Here is a 23,320-nt window from a genome sequence, read left to right on the forward strand (position 1 = left end):
ACCATTAAAATCTTCTGGGGAGTTTCAAAAAAAAAACAACCAATGGAGGCAGGACATCCCAAGTTTCTGATTTAATTGGCCTGAGTTGAGGCCCAGACAAAGACATTTAAAAATGTTCCCCAGGGAAGGTTAGAATGTGGTGCTGGATTAGAATTGAAGATATTAGTATGAGTTTATGTTTATTTTAATATATATACAGGTAGACACATGAATAAATAAATGTAAATATGTATGTATTCCTGGGGTAGTATGCACATGTTTCCTAGTTCTGTCCACTGAGAGGGCTTAGAGACAATGATAACCCAGCAATAAATGAACACACTTAACACCAGGTCTTAGTTTCTAGATACCAGTCTCCAATAAAAGGAAACAGGGCTCCCTGAAGAAATGACATATTCTCAGGCCTGAAGCAGGGAAAATATAAGACGACCCTGGAACATCTTTGTAGAAAATAAGGAAGTGTTATTTAAAAGAAAGAGGAGGATAGGAGTAAGGGGAGCATGTCACAAGGACATAGGGGCCAGCCTGAAACAGCTCCCAATGGCCAAAGCTGGAATAATTTGAGCAAAAAAATAAATAAGGGTAGTACTGGATTATAACCCAAAGCATAAAATAAATATCCATGAGTTCACACTGATAAATAACAATTAAATAAATGGGAAGGGGGTAGAAACTTCCTTACAGAAAAATTTCAGATTAATAAATGTAGAAGAAATGAAATAGAAAATCACCTTTAGAACACCACAGTAATAACTGCTGTAAGCAAAATCCACAGATAAATGTTAAAATCAGCAGACTAAACTTTAAGTAAAAAAAGGGATGTTTGCATAGCCCCAAAGTATTTCCTTCAAAATATTTATTTAACTTATGTTCACATTTTTAAAAATATGCTTCTCCCTACAAAGGGTGAGGCTTAATTCCCTTCCTTTTGAGTGTAGGCTGGACTTAGTGACTCGCTAACTAATATGTATTGTAAAAAAATTAATGAACGGAAGTCTCAATTAAATAGAGAGGGGAGACCAGCAGAAAGAAAAAAGATGACTCTTCTTTCCTGGCAAGGACTGGGCCAGTGAAAAGCCACGGACTCTGTTTACTATCCCAACTTCCTTTTCCTCCCCATAAAAGCATTCTCCTTCCCTTGCCGGGCAGGAACTTGCACGTGGTTGCAGACCCCGATTGCAATGCTCTGCGGATCCCGAATAAACCTTTGTTTGCTGGAGAAATATCTGGCAGGCTATTTATTTCAGCTCAGCAATATGGCCCAAGAAAAACAGTAACTTTTCAGTAGAAAAACCTGTCAGACACCACCTGACCAAGTGACCAGGGTTAAAATCACCAAAAATAAGTCCTGTTGCTATCACGTGTCCCCTGACATGAAGCAACAGAAGGGCACTTAGCTTCTATGGTTTTCTCCCCCAAAACCCATAACCCCAGTTCAATCATGAGAAAACATCAGACAACCGGCGGGACATTCTACCAAATACCTGACTAGTGTGAAGATCCTGAAAAACAAAGAAAGATGGAGATTTTCACAGATCAGAGGAGACTAAAGAGACATGTCAAGTAAATACAATATGATTTCCTAGTTTTGCCCTTTGAACAGACAGAAGACACTCGTGGAAAAACTGATGAAATCCAAATGGAGCCTGTAGTTTACTTACTGATGTGCCAATGTCAGTTTCTCAGTTTTGGTAAATGTACCTGGTAATGTAAGATGTTAACATTAAGGGAAGCTGTGAAGGGTATATAGGAACTTTATATACTATCTTTATAACTTCTGTATATCTACAACCATTTAAAAATTTTAAACATGAAATATAAATAAATAGAAATTGTTTAAATGTGCTCCAGGTGGCGCTAATGGACGGCCAGGGTTGAGAAGCCCTACTCTAGGTAAAGGCAGACATTTGAGCTGAGTCACAAAGGGGTAATATATCCTGAGCCATTTGAGAAATATGATGAGAAGTTTGTTATCGTAGCACTTTTCTCTAGTGTACATAATAAGGTAGAAAATGAAGAAAGACGGGCAGTTGGTCAGATTATAAACAGTCTTCTTATCACACAGGATATGTTCTCTGCAGGCTTTGGGAAGCCATTATAATTTTTCAAGCAAAATGAAGCCGGAACTCATATTTGGGGTTAGTTTTTTTTTTTTTTTTTTTTTGCGGTACGCGGGCCTCTCACTGTTGTGGCCTCTCCCGTTGCCGAGCACAGGCTCCGGACGCGCAGGCTCAGCGGCCATGGCTCACGGGCCCAGCCGCTCCGCGGCACGCGGAATCCTCCCAGACCGGGGCACGAACCCGCGTCCCCTGCATTGGCAGGCGGACTCTCAACCACTCACCACCAGGGAAGCCCCTAAATCTTGTTTGCATTTCGATTTGTTTAGTTACCAGGGAGTCTGGGCATCTTAATACATTATTTGCTATTTTCGTAAGAATTAAATTTTTGAATTGCCTTTTCATGTCCTGTGCTCATTTCATTTAAATTTTAATTTCTTGTTAACTTCCATGAAATCTTTCTATAATAAGGCCATGAGCTCACTGCTATAATAATTTTATAAATATTTATTCAATTTTATATTTTGTTTGCAGTGGTTTTTTAAATACATATACAGAAGTAATATGTGTTTTATATGGTCAAATGTATTATAAATATTTGTTTTATAGTATTTTTCTATTGATTTTTATGCCTGAGAAGTTCTTTCCCATCTCAAACTCAGATGTTTCTTATTCTTAGTTATTTTATAGCTAAATCATACACATCTAATTCTTTAGTTCATCTGGATTTTGTTTTGATGTGAGACCCTATGAGGTGAAGGTCTGTTTTTTTCCCAAATGGTTAACCAACTAATGAGATCCTAAAATATTACAATCTAAGGTCAGCTTAGACTTTAGGGTCTGTTACGTAATGGTTGGACCAGTTAGAGGGTTCTTTCTTCCAGAATTATTTGAAGTAGTTTGTAGTTCATTGTTTGCTAGAAGCAGTGTATAGTAATGAAAACCACTGGCAACTCCACTCCCCTGAACTTTCCTGGATCTGCACCTGTATTACCTTCCTGCTCCTGGCTTTGGTGAGCCAATGATAAAGCGTGTCCTCCTCCAGGTGCATGCATTATGTTAAACTGCAGCCCTTGAACAGAAGTGGAGAGGGGAGGCTGGTCTGGAGTGAGATGGCCCTGGCTGCCTCATAGAGCGGTCCCTGTGATAGAGAGATAACCGATGGTTGCTCATCTATAAAGACCCCACATCTCTGGAGCTTAGGGATGCAGGGAAACCTCTTACCATCCTGATGAGGAACCACTTAGACACTTAGGTTAATATAACTTCTCTTGGAATGTGACAGAGAGAACTAATGTGTTTAATCTGCAGGGCAGTTGCGATTTGCCACTGATTTCTTAAATTATTTTAGAAAGTATGTTGGGGATGCCCAGCATCCTTCTTAACCCAAAAGTCCAGTAATTATGTTCATACTTATTATTTACTTCATTTGAATCAGCCCTTTAGAGGAGACTTCATACTTGCTGACCCGTTGATTATGTAATGAATTTGTAATGTATGTAAAATATGTAAAGCACCTTACAGTGCTTTGCTTCACTATTCATAAGCTTGGGGCTTTTTTATCCCGGTATTTTTGCTGAAAAGATAAGTATATTTTAATTCTTCCAGTCATTGTAACTTGTAACTAATTATAGCAAAGGGAAAAAAGAGAAGGTTTCCAAATCAAACCTTTATCCCCCATAGCCCTCTCTTATCCCCCCAAAAAACTCTTCACCATAAACTTTCCTAAAACTTTACTTTTTGTGAAAAAATCCGTGCTCTGTTTTAATGCAGGTCTAATTTGTTGTGTGTCTTCAATAACTGTATCCCATTCCAGAATATGTAGCCAAAAATAACCCACTGGCAGTGGCGGCAGCTTCATCGTCTCCTCAGGATCTCCTGTACTTTATGGTTACTTGCTTTCTGAAAATAGTACAATCTCTCCTTAGTGAATTAATCTTTTAACAGAATTTCTTCTGCACTATTTAGCAAAATAACTCCACTCAGCTCTACCCCACCCTCTATAAGTAATTAGAGATAAGTATGTTTTAATGCATTTCTGAATATTCTGCTCTAATACGCTCTTCAGTCACAAATAAGCCCTGAAGCTACGTGCCCCTGGCGCTGTTGAGTCTGGGTTTGCACACGTAAACGTGCAGCACTTGATTCGTCTGACCGTGCCGTGACTCAAATTTGCCTTCCAAAGGGGCAGAAAATAAAATAGCTAACAGGCTATCCTGAAATCTCAGATCAGTGGTGTATTTCCTTCTCCCTTCCACCAAATGTTAAGAAACTTAGCTGAGTTAGAAAAGTCGCTTCCACTACTCCCTCTGTCAGTATGTTCTATCCTCCACGGCTCCTAATTAGGGTTCAGCTTGGGTTTTTTTCCTACTCTGGCTCAAGGTGCATCTCTGTGGCTCCATCCACCCCCACTTGCACATGTATCACTCCCTCTGTTCCCGAGTCTGGCTGTTCGTCCAACCATTATAGTTTAGTTCATCCAAGATCAGTCCAAGCACTGCTAGAAAGGCCAGAGATGAGGTTAACGGGCATACATGATTTCCAGACCACTAGGCACGTTGGAGCTCAGTGAGTCATTTTTCAAAAGTAGATACTATGTTTATTTTCCATTCTTTAGGAAAGAAAGAAAACTCAAAGTGCTTCTGAGACAAAAGGTAGACCCCAATGTTGGCATTAAAAGCAGAATCCATAAAATGCTATAGAACTAGACTTGCATAATTTTCATTCTCTTAATCCAAGGGGAGTTTTGCATTAGATCCTGTTGTTCTGGTTGTGACAATTTTTCAGATTCCATTTAGGATCATGGACATCTTCCCATGAAAGGCTTGGAGCAGTCCTGCTCTAAATATGGTCCACAACTTGGGGCTTGTCCACGACAAGACACGTACAGAAATCGGGGGCGATGCCCATTGTTGGCAAGGCTGTAGGACTCTCAGACATTGCTGGCTGGAGGGCGAAACTGTCTGGCCACTTTGGAAACAGTTTGATGGTTTCTTATAAAGTTAAGACACTTGGTACCCTTACCATACCACCTGGCAGTCCTACTCTGAGGTAGTTACTCAAGAGAAATATAATTTATGTCCACACAAAGACTTGTAGGTAGCAGCATTATTTACAATGGCGAGAAACTGGAGACAACCCAAATTTCTATCTGCCAGTAAGTGCATAAATAAACTGTGACATATCCATATTATGGGCTATTATACAGCAAGAAAAAAGGAATGAAGTAATATACACAACCACATGGATGAGTTTCAAAAATATTATTTTAGGTGAAAGACACCAAACACAAAAGACTACATACAGTATGATTCCATTTATGTGAAGTTCTACTAAAGGTAAAACTATACTGACAGCAGATCGGTGGTTGTCTGGGGCTGGGAATCAGGGTGGAGGGAATCTACTGAAAAGGGACAAGAGAGAACTTTTTAGAATGATGGAATCATTCTATCTGATTTTAGTGGAGGTTAAATGACTGTATACAATCATCCAAATACACACTTAAAGTGAGTGAATTGTATTGTAGTTGTTTGAAAGGGAAGAAAAATTTCACTGGGTCCTAAAAAGGGAACAATTTTGGGCCACAACCAATAAGCCTGAGGTAGAGGTATCTTTTATTTTGTGTTAATCTCAATGAGTTCTGAGAGTCCTCTGTAACCCAGGTGCAGGCAAACAAGACTAACATCCACATTTCAGTCTTGCTACATCATGTCAGCTGCTGAGTCGGGAGCGTCACTAGACCTAGGGTCAAATCCCTGCAATAACGTGCTGTGTATACCTTCAGATCCAGCCTTGAAAGTGTGGGCCACTGACTCAAAACAAAATGTCATTCTTACTGTAACATTTATTTTGTGTTTTCCTTTTTACAAGCACCTCAAAGAATAGCATCAACAGCTTAATGTTTACCTCAATGAATCAAGGCTGTTTCCATAGCAACACCTCTAATTCTCTGGAACTGCAATTTTATATCAATTTACTATTAATGGAAGACAAAACAAAAGAAAGCAGACAGAACAGAGAAAACTTAATACCTAACACTGACAAGCAGAACAAGGAGGAAGGGAAGTAAACATGTCATTTGCAAGGTTTTTAATACTTAGTGGGCTATGATGTTATTCAGTAGTTAACCATTTCATGCTTAGATTCAGATAATGATTTCAAAGGACTATAAAGTCTTTGAATTAAAATGGCCTTGAGGGTTTCCCTAGTGGCCCAGTGGTTAAGAATCTGCCTGCCAGTGCAGGGGACACAGGTTCAAGCCTTGGTCCAGGAAGATCCCACATGCCACGGAGCAGCAAAGCCCATGCTCCACAACTACTGAGTCTGCGCTCTAGAGCCTGCGAGCCACAACTACTGAAGCCCACACGCCTAGAGCGCGTGCTCCGCAACAAGAGAAGCTACCACAATGAGAAGCCCGCACACCACAACGAAGAGTAGCCCCCGCTCGCTGCAACTAGAGAAAGCCCGTGCGCAGCAACAAAGACCCAACGCAGCCAAAAATAAATAAATAAAATATAAATAAATTAATAAATAAAATAAAATGGCCTTGAAAGCCATCTGGCACCTTTTATTTTAAAGTCTAGGAAACCCGTTCCCAGAAGAGGTAAGGGATTTAATTAAGGTCACTGGGCTGGTAAGGTGCAGAGCCAAGACCAGAGCACGGGCTACAGACTTGAAGCTTGGGGCTCTTTTTATGCACCACATGATACTGTCTCTGTCAGAATGTGATTTCTTTTGTGTTATGATTCCTACTCATCTTGTGTGAAAATTGTAGGATTCAACCTAAGCTGTGTTAAGTAGTTCAAAATGGAGTCACAGCGTCCTGTGTGAACTTCCATGGTAGCTGTTTTGAAACGTCTGGTATAGGACTGAGTGTCTTAGAATGATAAACTAGGAGTGTTTGGTACTGATGAACCTAGTGGCAAGGCAGGAGTAAAGATGCAGATATAAAGAACAGACTTGAAAATACGGGAGAGAAGGGGAAGCTGGGATGAAGTGAGAGAGTAGCAATGACACGTATACACTATATACACTACCAAATGTAAAATGGATAGCTAGTGGGAAGCAGCTGCATAGAGCACAGGGAGATCAGCTCGTTGCTTTGGGACAACCTAGAGGGGTGGCATAGGGAGGGTGGGAGGGAGGCTCAAGAGGGAGGGGATATGGGGATATATGTATACATTTAGCTGATTCACTTTGCTGTACAGCAGAATGTAACACAACATTGTAAAGCAATTATACTCCAATAAAGATATTTAAAAAAAGACACATGCACCCCAATGTTCATTGCAGCACTGTTTACAATAGCCAGGACATGGAAGCAACCTAAATGTCCTTCAACAGAGGAATAGATAAAGAAGATGTGGTACATATATACAATGGATATTATTCAGCCATAAAAAGGAATGAAATTGGGTCATTTGTAGAGACGTGGATGAACCTAGAGACTGCCATACAGAGTGAAGTAAGTCAGAAAGAGAAAAACAAACATCATATATTAACGCATATATGTGGAATTTAGAACAATGTTATAGATGATCTTATCTGCAAAGCAGAATAGAGACACAGACATAGAGATCAAAACGTATGGATACCAAGGAGGAAAGAGGGGTGGGATGCATTGGGAGATTGGGATTGACATATATACACTATTGATACTACGTATAAAATAGATAACTAATGAGAACCTACTGTATAGCACAGGGAACTCTACTCAGTGCTCTGCGGTGACCTAAATGGGAAGGAAATCCAAAAAAGAGTGGATATATGTGTACGTATAGCTGATTCACTTTGCTGTACAGCAGAAACTAACACAACATTGTAAAGCAGCTATACTCCAATAAAAATTAATTTAAAAAATAAAAAACAAGGGACTTACCTGGTGGCACAGTGGATAGGACTCCGTGCTCGCAGTGCAGGGGGCCCGGGTTCGATACCTGGTCAGGGAACTAGATCCCACATCATGCCGCAACTGGGGGTTTGCATGTCACAATTGAGGAGCCCATGAGCCGTAAATGAGACCTGGTACAACCAAATAAATAAATATTTTAAAAATAAAATAAATAAAAAATAAAAGTTAAAAAAAATCAGACACCATGTAGCAAGTATGTATTAGTCAGGATTCAATTACAGGAAGCAGAGACCACCATAGGGATTTTATGCAGAACGGGATTTAATAGTAGGAATTAGGTGCTCAGGAAATTGGTGGAAGGACGGCTGGACTGGGCTGTAGGCTAGGTCTCCAAGCATGATACTCAGAACACTACAGAACTGACCCACCAGGGAAGCTTTCACACCTGTCCCAACTAGGGAGGTGGAAAATCAAGGAGCTGCCATTGGAACTATTGAGTCCAAGAAAATGTCAGTGCACATAAAATCCAGGATCAAGTACTTGGTATCCAGAGGTCACTGGCGCTCTCACCATCTACAAATCTGGGGATTAGACACTGGACCACTTCTCAGGGGTGAAACCACTATATTCCATAATCATACACAACATCAGAAACAGCCCCTAAAGTAACAGGAGATGCCTCAACCTCATTTCCACCTTCAAATTTCCAATGAAAGCATCTTATTGGCAGGATCTAATTTGTACCCAGCACTTTGCCTGTAGGGAAGTGTAAAAATCTAGTTTGGTTTAAAAGTTTTCCAATTTCTGCTGTACTGGAAGGTGCACTAAAAAGAGGAGTAAATGAAGGCTGAATATCAGTCGACTGCTTTCAGGTGAAGGAATTCATCAATCCAGTTGGTTAATGGATATTAGTATAAACCCACAATAACTGGAGCATGATATGGGGAAGTAGAAGAATACCTGGACGGCTGAAAGTGGGGGAGACTATCCCAAAACACCGTCGATGGAGGGAGTGGGAAGTGAGGCAGCCACGATACAGAGCAGTTGACCGAATCAGTTGAACATTTTAAAGCATGTAGCCTTTGACTCAGCAATCCAACCTACCTTTTTCTAACCAAGAGAAACAATTGCGCATGTGCACAAGGAGACCGGTATGAGAATGTTGACTTCAGCTCATTTGCAACAGCAAAATACTTAGAAGTACCATAATACTCATCATTAGGATGATAACTGAATGAAATATGGAGAATCTTTCCTAGGGAATTCACTATAGCAGTTACAAAAGTATAAGATAAGATGATATGCCCTGTCATTGAAGGATCTCTAGGACACACTGTAGAGTGAAAGAAATCAGTTTTAGTATATGAGATATGATGCTATTTATACAAAGAAAAGAGAGCAACCATGAAACAATTAACAAAGTTGTATGGGTACACAATTCAGCTACTAGAGTGATTGTGAAACAACCCCACATGAAAATGCACAAAGGAAATGGTCAGCACCAATTCCTACGCTTCTGATCCCCTCAGACAGATCAAGGATATAAAGAGGTCAGAGTGATGAGAAGAGAATTCGTAAGATTTCTTTGGGAGAGATTCCCAGGGGAGGGGAGAATCCCTGTTACTTTCTACTCTGGTCTAATGAGAGAGGTCCCAGTAGAAAACCTGGTGCGTGGTCCCTGACGTTGAGGACGGGGTATAGAATGGGTGGTGTCTGAGTACCGCCCAGGAAATCTAAAAGGGTGGACAATGGCTGACTAAGTGCTGAGGGGGAGCCAGAGAGCGCTACGATGCTGAGAAAGGCTCCCACTGTCAGCAGGAGAGATAAAGGATGGATGAGGGCATCTTGGGGCCAGGGCAGCCATGGGGGACAGAGAACCTTTGAAGTCCTGCCCAAGGGTACCCATCCACTGGGGTGAGGCTCCCAATTGCAGGAGACTATGTTAAATGGACTCTTGAGAACCACAGTTGGAGCAAGCAGCCCAGGGGAGCAAACACATCCCATGCCACAGAAGGGGAGCAGCCCCAGAGCTGGGAATGTCTGAACAAAGGTGCGCTCCTTTCTCAGGGCTGCTGCAACAAAGTGCCACAGACCTACAAAGTCCTGAGTTAAACAGTGAGTCGGTAGTGATAGAGAATGGCGAGAGCTCAGAAGCTGATTCCAGAAGCCATAAAATAGAGCCAGGGAACCTGAAGACTACAGAGAAGAAAGCAAGAATGAATTCATGGAAGAGATGGGAGTTACCAGGGTAACATGGGGGGCAGTGGTGCCACGCATGTCTATATTTAGTTTGCCCAGATGGGTCAGGTGTGGGTGGGCAGTCAGCATCTAGGGCCAATCCATTTCAAAATACAGCTTAGGGCTTCCCTGGTGGAGCAGTGGTTGAGAGTCCGCCTGCCGATGCAGGGCACACGGGTTCGTGCCCCAGTCCAGGAAGATCCCACATGCCGCGGAGCGGATGGGCCCATGAGCCATGGCCGCTGAGCCTGCGCGTCCGGAGCCTGTGCTCCGAGGCCGCAACAGTGAGAGAGGCCCGCGTACTGCAAAAAAAAAAAAAAAAAAAAAATACAGCTTAGTACAAATGCCGAGCAAATGCATCCTTTCTTTTCTTGAGTCGTTGTTGCCGTGGAATTGTTATAGATCTGCCCTCCCCCACCCCTTACTACTATCCCCAGAAATAGTCAGCTGAGCAGGTTGTAAAAGTCAGTGCCTTTACCTTTCCTGACTACTCTGGAATAAATAAAGCCATCTCCTCCTGCCTATTATGATGAACTACTCCTGACGAGGAAATTGTGACTTCTCACCTACGAATTTGTGCACCTGGAGAAGGATTTACTTTATTTAGTTAAGAGTTTGGAAGAAATGCTTCTAATTGCATACTGCATAGTTATCCGATGTCTCTGTGTCTCAGTTTTATTTGCATTATAGTTACCGTTGAAAGAATAAAATCAAATTGAAAGATGTAGCAACATGGCCTTCTACAAGACAAATCTTAAGGGTATTTGAAGATGCATAGGTATTATTTATTTAAATGTAAAGTCATCTTTTAAATATAATTTTATTTTTTGTTAGAGACAGCAGGCAGATAAGCCTAAGAGCCTTTTAACATATTTTTCTTGGTATTGCTAAACAGAAAATCTATTTTGTGTAAGTGGCAGCAGAGGGCGCTCTTCTTACAGATTCGTTTCTACCAGAACTTTTCTTAAAGGAAAACAGTTAAAATGCCTTTGTGTACGTACGTTAACAAGTTTATGACTCTTCTTAAACATATGCATATATTTTATATAATATTTATTAAATAAATATATTTTATATATTTAAATTATATATAGGTATGTTATATAATATTTATTAATTTATATAAGTATATATAAATATATATTTTATATACATATACATTTATATATTTAAGTTGTATATATGGCCATAAACTTGTTAATATACTCAAATATATATGTATATTGATTACTTTTATGGGTTTTTTCTTCCCTATCTATTAATACTGAAACCTGAAACCACATGTGATTCTGTTCTCTTGAATAATTACCACTTTTTTCTCCTTAAGCATGTCAACTTCCTGTTTCATCATGGAAACTTTCAATCTTGAGCTCAGAAAGTTGGGGCTTTGGGTACTGCCCTTCCATTCTCCACTTTATGTGCTTCCTCCTGTCTTCCAGACAGGACCCCAAGCCATTTTTGGAGCACGTCCAGGAGAAGAGGTAAATCTACTCCTCTTGTACAGGCTTTGGTCATGCTCTCTGCTGTGGACACGCTGCAAACCCCTCCAACATTCCTTCCCCCCTTCTCTTTTCTTTGTCTCACCTCCTCTCCTATATCTTTACTCCTCCAAGCCTTTCTTCACTATCCCATGCTTCTATCATTCTCCGCCCCTTCCAAGTCATAGGCATCACTATCTAAGCTTCCCACTTGCGGTGGCCAGCCTCCAAGATGATCCAGTGATCCCTGCCTACTTGTATATATACCACTTGCATCAAGCAGGGCTGACCTGTGTGACTGCTAGGATATTGCAGGAATGGCGTTGTACGACTTGCAAAGTTAAGGTCATAAAAGACATGTGGCTTCCACTTTGCTGTCTCTTGGATTACTGAGGCAGATGCCATGTTGTGAAAAGGCTCAAGTAGTCCTAGGGAGGGTCCATGTTTCAAAGAACAGAGCTTTCCTGCCAACAGCCCGTAGGGCCTTATCAACCATGTGAGTGAAGCACTTTGCCTCCAGCCCTAATAAAGCCTTTAGATGACTGCAACCCTGGTGGACATCTTGACTACAGCCTCATAAGAAACCCTGAGCTAGAACCACCCAACTAAGTCACTTCTGAACTCTTGAACCACAGGAACTGTGAGATAATACATGTTTATTGTTTTAAGACATGAAGTTGGGGGTAATTTGTTATGCAGCAATAGAAACTAATACTCCCCTCATTATGCCTGATGACATGTTTAAAAAGGCTGTGTGTGGTTTCACATCCTTGTGGTTAAAGCTCTGCAATGGCTCAACATTAATTTCAGCATAAAATCCAGATCCCCTGACCTGGTATGAGGTCTTTCTTCTGATGCCTCCCAGCTTCACTCAGCTCACTTTCCCTTTCCTCTCCCATCTCTCCAGCTACCCTGAAACACCTTTCATTTCCCTAGATGTCGATAGATAAAAATGACAGATGAAATACAAGAGGCCCAGTTAAATTTGACTTTTAGATAAGCAAGTGATTTTTGCTGTTGCACAATATTTGGGGCCTATTTATATTAAAAATCTTGCATGGTACATATCTATTCCAAAAAGTTCTTTGTTGTTTATCTGAAATTCAAATTAAATGGGGCATTCTGTATTGTTAGTTGCTAAACCTGTCAACTCTACAGATGGGAAATGATTTCTCTCAGCTCCTGTTCCTTCCCCTGCCTGATCACTGCAGGTTCCCCTACCTTCCTGTCCTGCAAGACTTAGCCCAGACAGAGATGTCTCTAGAAAGCCTATGCTGTCTGACTCCACCACACACACCTAGGATGGCTCAGATGTGTCTGCTGCAGGCTCCCACCCCCACCCCACACCCATCACGCCTCTTGCATACCACACACGTCACAATGATTAATTTGCTTATCTCTGTACTAGACTCCGAACTCCTGGAGGTCAGGTACTGTCTTAATCATCATGTAGCTTCACTGCCAAAAACATAGTATGATTATAGCTTACAATTATTGAACACTTACTGTAAGCTAATCATTGTTCTAAGATATTTGCATATATGACCTCATGAATCCTCACGTCAACCAGAAAGAAGTACCATTAATATCGCTTTTACTTTTACTGATGAGGAAACTGAGGCATGAAGAAGTTATGCAATGTCACTCAACAATTGCAGTGAGGTTGGAGTTCAAGCCCAGGAGTCTGACTCTAGAGCCTACTCCCTAATGACGAACTAGGGGCATTGCCTCTCTGTGGTGTTTGATGAGTATTTATCGAATGCATGCAAGAACTAATTATCAATCTAAGTGCCTCCAACTAGATAATTTCCTTTAAACAGGGACCATGTTGATCTTGGTCCTTTCTGCCTCTACGCTTCCTCACTCTCTCTCCATCACTGCCTAGCACAAAGCATGGGCCAATAGCAAAGAATCATTCTGGTCTGTTTTTTCCTCTTCACATCCTTGTCACATTCATACCAGATGAAGGGTACCACTCTGTACCACATTTCCCTAAGGAAGAATGGACACAGCATGTGCTTTAGGAATAGAAACTAATAAGCCCTCTGGTTAATAGCGTGAGTTCTAGAGGAAAACTACCCAGGTTCTGATCTCAGCCCTACTACTTATTAGCTGTGTGGCTTTGGATGAGGTCCTGATACTTAGATTCTTCATCTGCAAAATGGAGATAACGATAGTTTGTAACTCACAGGGTGATGAGGATTAAATGAGATTAAATGAATTCCAGTGCCTGGAACATAGCACGTACGCAATAATAAGATCCAGGATGTTAACAGGCTTGCTTCTGTTGCACCGTATCTGCCAAGCCAAACACCAAGTACAGTACATTCCTTAGTGACATAAATTCCACAAGCTGCTCGCAAATTAGGAATATGTGCTCGTATAAATTTGAGAAACTGCATTCTCTCTAACTCCAAACACTTCTGTTCCAGTTTACAGATTATTCTTGTCCAGTGTTTTGATTCTATCTTGTTTTATTATCTACATAATATTATCATGTATAATGTCTATTACATAATATATAATGTTATCTATATAACAAATATATATTTCAAATATTAGTTTTATACATAAAAGTTTGTTTAGATTTATCACCTTTTGCAAATAATCTTTGTGCTCACCATTCCTTCTTATATCTCAGACCTTTCTCCTTTTCTTTTCCTAAAGGACAATCTTTTAGTGAAAAAGAACTAAAAGTTCCTTTTAGTGAAAGTCTGTTGGTGGCAAATTCCTAGTTTTTGTGTGTCTGAAATTGTCTTTATTTCTTAGAGGATAGTTTGATGAATATCAAATTCTATGTTGACAGTTACTTTTCCCCAGCATCCCACTCAACTTTCCACTGTTTTCCAGCGTTGGTGTTGTAAATAAGTCTGCTGTCATGCTATCAGATTAACAGACATTTCTCTGTATGGAATCTGCCTTTTACCTCTGACAAAATAAAAGATCTTTTCTGTCTTCATAGTTTCATTACAGTAGGTTTAGACACGAATTTATTTTTATTAGTTATACTTAGGGTTCATTGTGATTCCTAAATCTATGGATCTGTGCCTTTCTTAAATTCCATACTATTTCCTACCATTATCTATTCAGATATTATCTCTTTTCTTTCTCTCTATTCTCTCCTTCTGGAACTCCTATTGGACATAGTAACATCTGCACATTCTACCATTGCTTTTAAAATCTCCATATTTCTGCTTTTCTGTGCTGCCATCTGGACTTCTTCAGATTTATCTTCTAGTTTACAGATTTTTTTTTAGCAACATCTTATCTATTACTTAATGTGAACATTGCATTTGTTTGAAATATAGTTGCTGTACAATATTATGTAAGTTACAGGTATACAACATAGTGATTGACATTTCTTAAAGGTTATACTCCATTTATAGTTATTATAAAATATTGGCTATATTCCCCATGTTGTACAATATATCCCTGTAGCTTATTTTATACCTAAAAGTTTCTACCTCTTGCTCCCCTACCTCTGTATTGTCCCTCACCTCTTCCTTCTCCCCACTGGTAACTACTAGTTTGTTCTCTATATCTGTGAGTCTATTTCTTTTTTTGAACATTGAATTTTAATTTCAATAGCAATGTTTCTTATTCCTAGAAATTCTCTTTCTTTTTCAATTCTACTTGTTCTTTTAAAAAAGCACCTATCCTTGTTCATGTTTTCCATTTTCTCTTTCCTTTCTTTAAGTAATTTAAATACATTTATCTCAGACCCAATAATTTCAATATCTGAAATCCTTGGAGAAAAAATTCTGATGTTAATTGTTTCTGCAAACTCATGATAGTTTGTTTCTTTATGTGTTTTGTAATTTTGAATTTTAAACTTGTATTCAAAGGTGTAAGTGGAGAAAGGTCCCTCCAGAAAGGATTTTTGATTTCTTGTTCCAGGCGCATGCATGAGAGCATCATAATCTGAAACTACAGTAAGTTAATTTCTTCCTTTGTGGTTTCTCAGATGATGAAGGTGGCCTATTATTATGAAGTACAATGTGAGACTTCTCCCCACATAAATAACATAGCTCAAGATAGAAATACTCCTTGTCATCTCCTTTTTCTTTAATGAATTTTCCCCCCTAGTTTCCCCTTTTATCTAACAGAGTAGACATTTGAGGATCCAAGCTTGGTGCAGGTGTCTCAGTTCCAATCCTTCTCTCTCATGCAGCTATTAAGCCTCTCAATGCTGGGTTCCCATTTTGGGAAATGTTCCCAGTTCAGACATGGCTTCAGCACTAGCTTACTGGTCTGGTTTCCTCCTTTTTATTTTTGCCTGTAGGCATTTCCCTAATTTTGCATAGCTGTGCATTTTATTTTTTTTAATATTTATTTTATTTATTTATCTATCTAGTTAGTTAGTTAGTTGCACCAGGTCTTAGTTGCAGCAGGCGGGCTCCTTTGCTGCAGCTCACCAGCTCCTTAGTTGTGGTATGCGAACTCTTAGTTGTGGCATGCATGTGGGATCTAGTTCCCTGACCAGTGATCGAACCCAGGCCCCTGCATTGGGAGCATGAAGACTCAACTACTGCATCACCAAGGAAGTCCCTGTGCATTTTAAGTTACATAGTTTATCTAGAACTTCTATGTGTTTTGTGAAGAGAAGATTCTTCAGGATGTCTGGTTCACCATTTTATTGGAAAATGCATTCCCAAACTGCATTCTCTAGTTCACTCTTGATTCACCCTGAATATCAATCAGCATATTCTGAGGTCCTGAAATAAATATACTCATGAAGACTTGTTTGAAACAGTATTTCTTGACTCTGAAACCCTTTGTTCAAATAATACCTATCCTTTAGAGCTGGGACACTCGTCAAGAAACATGGTCTAATGATCTGAACAGTGATAGTAATTGAGAGAGTCTGTCTGCTAGTGAACACTAGTGTCTGCTAGTGTCTGTTAGTGATAAACTTGGGGAATGGCCAGGAAAACTTCGTAAACTAATTGTTTTTGCATTCCTGAGGAATTTTTTGTTTTTGTTTTTGGTCCTATATGAAATCCAGAAACACTGTGTACGTTTGCTCCCCTCTTTGCCAACACACAGAGTTAATGTTATCTCTCTTTGCACAAGGAAGGAAAGGAAGTACTTTCCATTCTATCCCTTGTTTTCATGCCCAAAAGTTTCCATGATATTATTCTGGGTGTTGAAACTTTCCAAACCCAGTGTCACATGCAGTAAATTTGGTGCAACAGTTGTTTAAAATCTGTTCTGCCATTTTAGAATAAGGGAACTTATTATATTTATTTTTACACCATAAAATGTCTATTTTCCTGGCAGCTCAGGAACAACCAACACTGAAATAGAACTTCACATAGAGCTACTCCTGATTAAGGGACAGAAGTTAAGCTAGTTCTTCAAAAGTTGAGAAAAGTTTAAATGAGCTGCCTAAACAGAACATAATCCTACACGATGTTCAATTGAGTCACAGCAAATTAAATGGACGTGTCATAAAATTCTTTCACCCTGGAACACAGATAGTCCATGAACTTCTAGAACAAGAATTTTTTTAAATTGTGGAGTTGCATAGTTAGGGAAATTAATGCTGTGGATATTTTCAGGGACTTGGGGAGTAGGTCATTGTTATGGAAATTATAATAATGCATGTTAAAATTAAAATTTATATACAAAACAAACAGGAAAAACAAGATTTCTCTAGGGAATGGGTTTTTTAAAATAATAAATGGTGTACCATTTTTCAAAAATTTTATTGGAGTATAGTTGATTTACAATGTTGTGTTAGTTTCAGCTGTACAGCAAAGCGATTCAGTTATACATATACTACATTCATTCTTTTTCAGATTCTTTTCTCATATAGGTTAACACAGGATATCGAGTAGAGTTCCCTGCGTTACACCGTAGGTCCTTGTTGGTTATCTATCTTGTATATAGTAGTGTGTGTAATCTAGGGAATGTTTTTATTGTTTGGCTGGTTACACTAAAAATTTATCAGAAGAACTGAGTCTCTTTCAGCCCTAAGGTCTGTCTGTAAATTTTCTTCACTGCACTTAGGAGTGCAGATTTACTAGACAGGCCTCTAAAACAAATAATCCAGAACAAAGAATGGCTGTCTTATTGGCAATATCTCCCTGTGGTTACTGGAAGAGGTTTCATCATGCACTTGGGAAGAAAATCTGGGTAAAATGGTTAACACTTTTATCTTCATTCTTCCCATGGAAGTTCTGACATTGGAACCAGAGTCTAAGGACGTGGCTGCTGTCATCAAGGCTTGCGTCATTGTGAAGGGTCATATGTAACTCCCAAGGAACAAGCAGAATTAGGTTCAAGAAAAAGGCAAAGATGGGCCTGTCCACCGCATAGAGAAAGAGAAACCAGTCTTGGGGTCACACATTGCCAACCTGAGTCTGGTTCAAGGTGACCCTCTGCATCAATTTGGCATTGACATCAACTGCCCAGGGGACAGAAGCCCAATTGTGTAGGGCCAAGGTAAGCTGTTGTACCACTGTTACATGGAATCTGCTCCTGCGCCATTATCTGAGGGAGTAGAATATTGATAAAATCTCGTGTCCGGTTCAAGTTAAGGATGGCATACACAACAGACCATTGCCTGTGACACCCACAGAAGGCTGTTCTCCATTGCCTCCTCGTGTCTGGAATGGGAAAGAAGGAAAATAATTCATCCCTTTAGTTCCACCATCTTCCTGCTCAGATGTGTTCACTTGTAACCCTACCCTGGGTTGGTCCAGACCATCTAAACTTTCCCCGCAGTAAGAGCTCCATGGGGACAGGAGTGATCATTATGCAAACAGGCTACCTTCTCAAATGAAGGAGGGTCACTACAGAGAAGACGAGCCTTGCTACAAAGGCCTTATGTCAGAGGTATGTCCACTTCACAGAGGAAGAACAGGGTAGAAGCACAACAAATTCAACACAAAAAAAGTGTCAGACTTGCCTGCCTTGTGGCAATAACACAGAGATGATCTCAGAGGAGCATAAAGCATCCAAATTTACATCCATGAAGCTGTTCCCAAACCAGCAACCTCATCTGCCCGGTCACCCACAGAGGTCCAGGCAAGAATGAAAAAGGGAGGAAAGTGAGTAGGTATAGAGACTACGGCTCTAACATGTCCAGTAGATTCTTCACCCCTGCATTGCTCCCTATACTCAGGCCCTGTGAAGTTTACCCACCACTTGTGAACTGGTCCTGATGTGCATGCTGTTACGCCACTTTCATCTCAAGCTCCCATGTAGGAGCTTGTGGTGGGTCCTGACTGCCTTGGACATATTCTAGTAATATGAGCTTACTGATCTCCTCTCCCTGGTTAAGAGCATACAGACCATTAAGGCCTTAACTGCTACCTGTGTCGTGTACTAGAAAATCTCACTCATATACTTTGTTTTAAGGCCCTGGGAACATCATGATTTTTCCATGTATCAGATGAATTTTTCAATGGGTACCACCATCCTTCATGGTGGTTTTGTGACATTTGGGGTTTGAGCATGGATTCAGCAGGCCACCATGGATATGAGAAGCACTTGGGTTTGGTAAATTTTTCATCCAACTATTTTATTTAGGATGTGATCTCTTCTTATGGACATGTGCACAGATGAAGCTCAGAGCTGAGTTGTTGAATTTGTTATCACAGAGAAATCTCATAAGTTTGGGCCCTTAATAGTCCAGTCCTGAATGACATAGTAGCCTGATTATACAACAAGTCCTCTAAGAATAACTCATGAGCCTGTGTACAAGTTGATTTCAGTCAATCCCAAGAAGGAGAATTCTATGGTTAGGAGCACCACTTGAAATTCCACCCATTTTCTAAGTCAGCCAATGCAGTACTCCATGGGACTTGTCTGCCTTGGAGGCAAGCTATACTATTGGTGAACAAGGCTTTCTTGTCAGGAGATAAATCTTGCATCTGGGACTTTTACTCAACCAGGAAGTCTAGCCATCAGGTGGGACTTTCAAAATACCTATTGGATGAACAACCACTTGCTCGTAAATTTGGATGAGAACTTGAGAACCAGATTTGACCTTCAGTTGGATGTATTGATACCATTTCTATATCATAATGGAATTTTCTTGGCATTTTCCCACCTCATGGGTCTTTGGCTCAGAGAGAGAATGAGGTGGGATGTCAGGTCAGCGAGTCATGAGCCATGGCCACTGAGCCTGCACATCCGGAGCCTGTGCTCCTCAACGGGAGAGGCCACAACAGTGAGAGGCCCGTATACCGCAAAAAAAAAAAATCAAGTCCACTCCCCACCCTGAGATTTTTTGACCATCCAGACTGGACTGTTGAATGGTAGATAATGGGCATTTAATCTTTGCCTGCACTTACACTTATATGATAAGAATAATTCCTTTATACCCACCAAGTAAGTAATTCTGCTTCAATAGCACAATCCTTGTAGCATAAGAAGTGCAGGGAGCTCCCAGGAATACAAACAATTGTAATGGTTCCAGCAAAGGTTATAATGTGGATGCTCAGCTAGTGTCAGTGCCCCTTCATGGGGCTGATATTTAAGAATGTACATTCCAGTTAAGCAGTTCGACAAAGAAATCACAAGTACGGTCTGATCAAACAGGTCAAACACTCACATAGATGGTGACCCAGGGCTCTCAACTACAAGCAATATTTGTCCTGAATCCCGACAGAGGGGTTCATTTACCATGACTTAAGCCTTGAAATCTTTCTGAAGCTGTTGGGAAACAGGGTCTAGCCCTAGTCTTCTTTAAGTTTGAACAGGACTAAATTTGTATAGAGGGACTCTTTGGAGTTTGAACTCAGCCTCAGAAGGCAGTAACAAAGGCAGAAGCAGAGTATCTCTTTCTGTCTCTGTTTTCACTGTCATAGAATAAAAACAAAACAAGCAAACAAAAAAAAACACTGCCTTTTGAGGCCTCTTATTTCTATGTTCCATTTTAAGATGTGACATATATCTCCTAAGAATATTGTTCTAACCTTTAGGTACCCCCAGGTCAAAGGAGTAAAGATGGGGTCAGGTTCCAATTAGAAGGTTCTCCTCATTACTACCCATGCAGCATTCTCTCAATGGCATACAGTCAGAGTTTCTGCTGTCCTTGAATTTCATATATCCATGCTAAACTGTACACTATCTGAACATGGCTACTTCCTCAGCGAGGGCATTTCACTTTGTATGTGTGGTCCTGGGAAAGTCTCCTCTATGTGCATATGTGAATCAAATCTCAAGGGCAGGGCAGGGATGAAACCATTCCGTTTCTATTAGTTCTATCATTTAAATGAATAGTCTGGACTTTCAGAGATTCTTTTGATTGTTACTTATATAATTCTCAAAACAAGCCCAGTTTACTATTTGAACATAGTTTCTCTTCAATATGTACCTGATTTTCCCCCCAAAGGCATAAGAGCAGGTATCAGATCTAAAGGACTGGTCTATACTAGTCCCCCCACGGTGACCAGTAGTGGGAAGGGTGTGGTTTGTGTTCTCCCATCCTTCTGATCTGTAGGGCTCAAAACAACTTCTAAACTTGTGAAGAAGAGGCAAGGAGCAATCTTATTTCCTTTAGCTTCTATTTAATAGTAGAACCATCATTCCAGAGTTTCTGCTACTTCCAAAAGACTCTAACCAGAGCAAGCAAATTTTATCCACATTGGATGCCAGCCATGTGACATTTCTTCATCTGCCTTGCTAGAGTGACCAATTGTCCTAGTTTGCCCAAGATGGAGGGATTTCCCAGGATGAAGAACTTTCAGTGCTAAAAAGAGGACAGTCAGGAGGAAATCAAGATGGTTGGAGATAAAGGCAAATACCATATACATTGTTACAAGGTATGGGTAGATGATCAGTTTTATTGAGGAAACATACAAGCCAAGGACCAGCAAGGAGGGAAAGGAAGTGCCGTGTTCTCTTCATACCTAGAGGTGTACCAGGGCCATGGCGATACAACTGGACATGCTGTGAGTTTGTTTTGGAGAGAGAGCCTCCATCCCCTTGGTGTCTATTTTCTTATGGTACAAATATGTGAACACCTTATATGTAGGTAATAAGCTCTCAGAACACAGAAACCGCTCTGGGTGATACACCAGCTGTGCAAATGTTTGTCTGACATCACCAACTACAAGCTCCTAGTGACCCTTTAAGAAACAGGATTCAAGCTGCCAGAGGGAAGGGAGACCTCATTCCTTTGAGAAGCTGAGTTTACCTTCCCCAGTGAGCCCATTCTGGGCAACTGGGCACATGGAATCGTCGACTGGACAATCCTGCCTGTTTCTCTCCACAGGAACATTGTCCTGAAGACTCAGAGGAAAATCCTACCTCTAATAAAGATCTGCTTCTGGAAAATTTTTAAACTTTTACCCTGTTGAAGAGGCCCTCAATAAGTTTCCAGAAGAAATAGCCTCTATGAAATAGAAACAGAAGTCACAGGCTGAATGAAAATACAGGAAGATAAATTTGAAATATAGATGGAAATATGAAGAAAAAATGCAAATAAATGAAAACTATTAGTGAATAAAAATTCATACCAGAGGCCATAAAAATTTAGACAATCACTGAAGAAACTCTAACCAAGAGCATAGAAAAAACTTGAGAGTATCTCCCCAAATTCAGAGGAAAAGACAAAGATTATGAGAAAGAAGATAAGAGAGAACAAAGATTCAAGCTAACTATACAAGGTTTCAAAGTGAAAACGTGAGCAGAAGGGAGGTACTAAACCAGGACGTCAATAAAAGAACTCAGTGAGAGTTGACGACCACAGTCAATGATTAGAGACCTACAACTAGGTACTGGAAAAACTTTCAAATGACATAGATGAATTAAAGTCCTACAAGCAACGAGGCAGTAAAAAATTGGTAAAAATAAGTAATAAAAAGAAGGCTAACTTTTCTAAAAAAAAAAAAAAGTTAACTTGTTTGCAATTTTAATTCATGAGGCTAAGGTAATAAAGTTGATTAAATTTTGTGAAGAAAAAACTCTGTAACTCCCAAATTTTATAGCCAATCAACAGAAAGCCATTTTTAAAAGCACTTCACAAGGACCTACTATATAGCACAGGGAACCATACTCAATATTTTGTGATATTCTATAAGGAAAAAGAATCTGAAAAAGAATAGATATATACACATGTATAACTGAATTACTTTGCTATACACCTGACACTAACACAACATTGTAAATCAACTATACTTCAATTTTTAAAAAATTTTTAATTAAAAATTTTTTAAATAAATTAAAAGATAAATTTTTAAAAAGCTAAAAATAAAAATTTAAAAAGCACTTCAAATTCAACATATGCAAATGGAATTCATCACTTCCTCTCAAAATCCTGCCTTTCTTCATGGCTCACTCTTTCAGAGAATGGTATCACCATGTACTTATTTTCCTAGACCAAAGATCAGAAAAGATTTTTTGTCTCCTTCTCCTTCCTCATGCCCCACATTCCAGTATAAGTTGCAGCACTTCTACATTCTAATAAACTCAGTCCTTTTTCTTTATCCCCGACTCCTCTTTCCTAGTTCAGGTCACCATCAGCTGCCACCTGGATACTAACACAGCCTGCTAGACTATCTCCCTGATTCTACCTTGCTTTCCTTCTATCCATCTATCAGTGTAACCAGGCTCTTTCCTTGCCAAAACAGGTCAATGGCTCCCTAACACCCTTTAAGGAGTGTCTAAACACTCTTTTTTGGCTTATCTGGCCCCTGCCTTCCTCTCTAGCTACTTCTCTTGCCCTTTCCTTCTCACATGCT

General features: G+C 40.0%; 1 long non-coding RNA gene across 2 annotated transcripts in view; it reads right to left on the bottom strand.

Annotated features, from left to right (window-relative positions):
- The window catches only part of LOC137229149 (uncharacterized), a 164,251-nt gene that overhangs the window by 104,495 nt on the left and 36,436 nt on the right, over positions 1–23,320 (bottom strand). For both annotated transcript variants that reach the window (XR_010945565.1, XR_010945564.1), the window contains exon 2: positions 7,936–8,078. This is a non-coding gene — a long non-coding RNA (uncharacterized lncRNA). The remainder of the gene's footprint in view (positions 1–7,935; positions 8,079–23,320) is intronic.

Source organism: Pseudorca crassidens, chromosome 8 (assembly GCF_039906515.1).
Source record: "Pseudorca crassidens isolate mPseCra1 chromosome 8, mPseCra1.hap1, whole genome shotgun sequence".
In the NCBI taxonomy this organism is placed as follows: Eukaryota; Metazoa; Chordata; class Mammalia; order Artiodactyla; family Delphinidae; genus Pseudorca; species Pseudorca crassidens.